Genomic DNA, 6,344 nt, shown 5'->3' with positions numbered 1-6,344 from the left:
TTTTTCTGCCACTCTACTCTATAGAGCTTGCCTGAACAGATCGCAATCAGATCTCAATGGGGACACTGGAGACACATGTTAATAATACCAGGTGTAAATGCAATCAGGTTCATGTGGTCAAGCACTATCTGATTGCAATCTGATCACAGAAAACGCATGTTAGTGCCAGGTGTAGTAAGTGGCCTCATTGTGATTGTTCAGTGCGTTACAGGTCCAGTAAATGTGACTTGCTGTGGTTGGTCCATGTTTCACAGTTCTTGTGCAGTAAACAGTGTTGTAGTAACTCACTCGGGTTACTCGGACTCAAGCACTGGACTCACCTTCAAGACTTGTGACTCGACGTGGACTGATGACCTCGAATGGACTTGGACTCGAGCGAGCATTCATGCATTCAGCCTCGCAAGTTCTGGACTCGAGACTCGACTCGGACTCGAGATATAGTGATTGGACTACAACACTGCCAATAAGCATAAAACATAAACATACGTAAACATATCAGGCAGTTTCACATAGATACAGTTTGATGAGGAGATCCAAACGTGTTCAAATGTGACGTGGCTACTAGACAAAAATAGCGCTGCTGTGATTTATCATCGACTCGACTGTTTCTTCATTGGCGATGATGAGATAAACGCACACGCTTCATCCCCGCTGACAAGTGAAATGATGCGCAGGCTTACGTCGTGTCACGGGGACTCCACCGCACGATGTGTTCATATTTCATGTGGGACTCCGGGGCTGCCTGGAACCTTCCTGTGCCCCGTACCCGTTACACTGTCACATGTCTGTAAACACGTTCTCCTGTTGGCTCTGCCTCCCCCCAGAGTCTCTCCCTGTCATTACAGCTGTGTTTACAGGATGACTGGCTGTTTGCTATCAGATCATCTCTTCTAGAATATACAGCGGTTTACAGTCACAGTCTGACTCAGCGTTCCACCTACAAGTGCTTCATCCCGATGGAACCCGTTTGGGAGATGTCGTTTTGGCCACTTTGTCATTTGTTTGTGTTTTTGTGGGGGTTTTTTCATATTCCCCCCCTCCATTTTCTCCCACTTGTACTTGGCCAGTTCCCTCATTGTCCAATCCACACCCTCTGCCGATCTGGGGATGATATTGTAGACTAGCGCATGCTTCCTCCGATACATGTGCAGTCGCCAGCCACTTCTTTTCACCTGACAGCGAGGAGTTTCAGCGGCAGGACGTAGCGCGTGGGGTGGGGGGGATCATGCAACTCCCCCCAGTTCCCCTCTCCCCCGATCTGGCCCCCCGACCAACCAGAGAAGGCACTAGTGCAGCAACCGACAGGACACATACCCTTAATTCAAGAGACACGGTCAATTGTGCCTGTATGGACCACGGTATGGACGGATTGGACGCCTGACCAAGCCGGAGGTAGCACCGACACGGGGGCTCGAACCTGCGACCCTCATATTGGTAAACAGGGAATCTACCCGGACACCCTCGCGTCACGTCATTCATACATTCTGATGAGATCAACCATTCACTCTTGATGGAGCTATTTGACTGTGTTGCGTTGGATAATGCCCTGGACATTCCGCTCCTTCTGTCAACTGCTACTTGAAGCCGTCCACCCACTGTGTCCAATGGGCTGAGGAGCACTTCCAGGCTGGAGTGAGAGTGGAGGTGGGATCGGGAGAGGGGGGGGGGGGGGGGTTGTTGAGGGGGGGGGCGGGGCTTGTTGGCAATGAGGACTTCATCTCCACACAGCATGTGATTTTGACGAGTATGAATAAAAAAGCAGCCCAACTGGGAATAGGGCCCTCAAGCCAACGACATAATCAAGAGGTCACGGGGTCAGGGTGCGGGGGGTCGATACGGAACACGGCATACATTATCTCAACGCGCAGCGTGTTTGTTCCGTGTGGCTAGGCACACGTGCAAATCCAGTCCCACACTGCTGTTCACAACATCTTTGTATAGACGGGAGAAGAGTGACGTGACATATCGCAGACACACAGACGCACGCACGCACGCACAAACACACCACAAGGTTCTCTCCCTCCCACCTTCTCTCAGGGGCAGTGAGCCTGACCACAGACATCAGAGTGATTGCTCACAGTGGTCGAGCGGTCTGTCTACGTTCCCACCCTGATTCGACTCTGCAGCAGCAAAGCCAACAAGGGGAAACAGTGGTTTGAGAGTGTCTGGAGGTTTGCGGACAGCAGCGAGCGTCCGCTGTGCGTCTCTCTCTCTAAATCTGATCTTACTATCGTTCCCTCACTGGCCTGCCTGCGTGCGTGCATACACCCCGCTCGCTCTCTCCCCGCATGGGAACGCTCCAAGTCACACTGAAAACCTACATCTGTGGAATGTTTCAGACTTGAAGGTAGGGGTGTCACAAAAATCCATTCATGGAAGAATCGCAATTCTTATCTGACTTCCACGATTCTGTATCGATTCATAACTCCCAAGAATCAATTCGTTTTTTTTGTTACTTTACCGTCGTTTTCTTGAAGTCACAGAGAACTGAGAAATACTACAAAGTTTTTATTTATTTAGCATGAATACATGTTACCTTTTGTGTTAGGTTTGTGTTTACATTATTGCAATCAGTTGATGAAACCTTTTCAAATAAAAAAACAACTACATAATCTTATACACTTCATTCTGCTTTCATGCTATAATTTGCTACAGCGCCTTTCTTGGCACACGGCGGACTGGAGTAGATCATGAAATCCCTCCATGCACTGAATCGGGAATGGATTTTGAATCGAATCGTGACACCAGGAATCGAAATCGATAGATACCCAAATATTCACACCCCTATAGCTGTGTTAGCAAATACAATAGCTGACAGGAAATAAGCTAGGTTTCAAATTAAGCCCCGGGAGGCCATGGTGTAGAGAGGCCATGGTTTAGAGAGGCCATGGTTTAGAGAGGCCATGGTTTAGAGAGGCCATGGTGTAGAGAGGCCATGGTGTAGAGAGGCCATGGTTTAGAGAGGCCATGGTGTAGAGAGGCCATGGTTTAGAGAGGCCATGGTTTAGAGAGGCCATGGTTTAGAGAGGCCATGGTTTAGAGAGGCCATGGTTTAGAGAGGCCATGGTGTAGAGAGGCCATGGTTTAGAGAGGCCATGGTGTAGAGAGGCCATGGTTTAGAGAGGCCATGGTTTTTCGAGAGGCCATGGTGTAGAGAGGCCATGGTTTAGAGAGGCCATGGTTTAGAGAGGCCATGGTTTAGAGAGGCCATGGTTTAGAGAGGCCATGGTGTAGAGAGGCCATGGTTTAGAGAGGCCATGGTGTAGAGAGGCCATGGTTTAGAGAGGCCATGGTTTAGAGAGGCCATGGTTTAGAGAGGCCATGGTTTAGAGAGGCCATGGTGTAGAGAGGCCATGGTTTAGAGAGGCCATGGTGTAGAGAGGCCATGGTTTAGAGAGGCCATGGTTTAGAGAGGCCATGGTGTAGAGAGGCCATGGTTTAGAGAGGCCATGGTTTAGAGAGGCCATGGTTTAGAGAGGCCATGGTGTAGAGAGGCCATGGTTTAGAGAGGCCATGGTGTAGAGAGGCCATGGTTTAGAGAGGCCATGGTTTAGAGAGGCCATGGTTTAGAGAGGCCATGGTTTAGAGAGGCCATGGTTTAGAGAGGCCATGGCTAAGAGGTGTGGACACATGCTAACCTTCTCTCTCTCTCTCTCTCTCTCTCTCTCTCTCTCTCCCTGTGTGACATGCTAACCTTCTCTCTCTCTCTCTCTCTCTCTCTCTCTCCTTGTGTGACATGCTAACCTCTCTCTCTCTCTCTCTCCCTGTGTGACATGCTAACCTCTCTCTCTCTCTCTCTCTCCCTGTGACATGCTGCTAACCTGTCTCTCTCTCTCTCTCCCTGTGTGACATGCTAACCTCTCTCTCTCTCTCCCTGTGTGACATGCTAACCTCTCTCTCTCTCCCTGTGTGACATGCTAACCTCTCTCTCTCTCCCTGTGTGACATGCTAACCTCTCTCTCTCTCTCTCTCTCCCTGTGTGACATGCTAACCTCTCTCTCTCTCCCTGTGTGACATGCTAACCTTCTCTCTCTCTCTCTCTCTCTCTCTCTCTCCCTGTGTGACATGCTAACCTTCTCTCTCTCTCTCTCTCTCTCTCTCTCTCTCCCTGTGTGACATGCTAACCTCTCTCTCTCTCTCTCTCCCTGTGTGACATGCTAACCTCTCTCTCTCTCTCTCTCCCTGTGACATGCTGCTAACCTGTCTCTCTCTCTCTCTCCCTGTGTGACATGCTAACCTCTCTCTCTCTCTCTCCCTGTGTGACATGCTAACCTCTCTCTCTCTCCCTGTGTGACATGCTAACCTCTCTCTCTCTCTCTCTCTCTCTCCCTGTGTGACATGCTAACCTCTCTCTCTCTCCCTGTGTGACATGCTAACCTCTCTCTCCCTGTGTGACATGCTAACCTCTCTCTCTCTCTCTCTCCCTGTGTGACATGCTAACCTTCTCTCTCTCTCTCTCTCTCTCCCTGTGTGACATGCTAACCTCTCTCTCTCTCTCTCTCTCTCTCTCTCCCTGTGTGACATGCTAACCTCTCTCTCTCTCTCCCTGTGTGACATGCTAACCTCTCTCTCTCTCTCTCTCTCTCCCTGTGTGACATGCTAACCTTCTCTCTCTCTCCCTGTGTGACATGCTAACCTTCTCTCTCTCTCTTTCTCTCTCTCTCTCTCTCTCTCTCCCTGTGTGACATGCTAACCTTCTCTCTCTCTCTTTCTCTCTCTCTCTCTCTCTCTCTCCCTGTGTGACATGCTAACCTTCTCTCTCTCTCTTTCTCTCTCTCTCTCTCTCTCTCCCTGTGTGACATGCTAACCTCTCTCTCTCTCTCCCTGTGTGACATGCTAACCTTCTCTCTCTCTCTCTCTCTCCCTGTGTGACATGCTAACCTTCTCTCTCTCTCTCTCTCTCTCTCTCTCTCTCTCTCTCTCCCTGTGTGACATGCTAACCTCTCTCCCTGTGTGACATGCTAACCTTCTCTCTCTCTCTCTCTCTCTCTCTCTCCCTCCCTGTGTGACATGCTAACCTTCTCTCTCTCTCTCTCTCTCTCTCTCTCCCTGTGTGACATGCTAACCTTTCTCTCTCTCTCTCTCTCTCCCTGTGTGACATGCTAACCTCTCTCTCTCTCTCTCTCTCCCTGTGTGACATGCTGTGGCAGGCCGCTAGATGATGAAGTGATGGAGATGTTAGGAGGCCATGGCCATTGTGACGCTGGGTGGCTGTTACTCTGGAACTGCCATCTGCCCAAAAGGTCAGTTGCTAGGGGACGATTCTCCTGGACCGTGTCTGCCTCCCAGCTGCCATCCTCACACACACACATACACGCACACACACACACACACAAACACACACACACACACACACACACACACACACAGAGGCTTGAATATACACACAAACACACTCAAAATGTGCGCATATACACAACACACTCACTCTCATCATTGTTTCCAAGTAATCTGAATTGATCTCGAGTAAATCCGACCGAACTGGATTAACTCCTCTACCAATCGATCAGGTTTCCCAGGACTTGAGTTGAACTTGAGTTGATGATGATTTTGCGTGTAATATGTGTGTGATGAATCTGAAAATGTCGACCTTATTACATAATAAGCCGTGTGGTTACTGTAATACCATAATGGCACCACCACACAAACGCTTTGGGTTGTGACCCGAGAGGAGTGTCAGGGTGTTCCTGTCATAACAATGCTCTAATTAATTGTAACTTGGCCCACAAATGAATACTAGGATTACAGTGTAATGCTGGTACAGCGCAGCAATCATCGCAGTTATTGTGCGCCAGATCCAAGCCACCCCACATTGTCCATCACAACCGCCGAGCAGCCTATCATTCAGTGCGGTGGGACTGTGACCCAAACCCAATTCTGAAATTCTTTATCATACGCCCTTCAAATTAGGCCAACTCCACCCAACGGGCAAAGCATTTTCCCACAATTTAGCAAGAATCTTAATAGGAAGCTGCTGTGCCTTCATTATGGCATATCATCTTCTCTCTGCATGTTAAAAAAAATAAAATAAAAAAGTCTGGTCGTTGACCTGATTGCCGCAATATTGTAAAGGGCATAATTTGGGCCAGTGAAAAGTGTTTCCTTGCTTCAGATTAAGCCTCTTCTAAATAGTGCCATTTGGTCACTCTGGCCCAAAGCAGGGCAATGCGGTTTTGTTTCTTATTATCAAGTTACTTAATTGGCAAAATTATTCACTTAACTTTATGAACCTTTGCCTCCAGACAGTGTTGTTGGTTAAGTTGCTCCCAAAGTTAAGGGTCCTGTAAAGACAGCACCACACACTGCCTCAATGAAGCTTTTTAGTTGTTGTTGATGAAATGGGA

The sequence above is a fragment of the Poromitra crassiceps genome, assembly GCF_964638095.1.
Source record: "Poromitra crassiceps genome assembly, chromosome: 8".
Taxonomy (NCBI): Eukaryota; Metazoa; Chordata; class Actinopteri; order Beryciformes; family Melamphaidae; genus Poromitra; species Poromitra crassiceps.
This window is presented reverse-complemented; position numbering follows the sequence as displayed.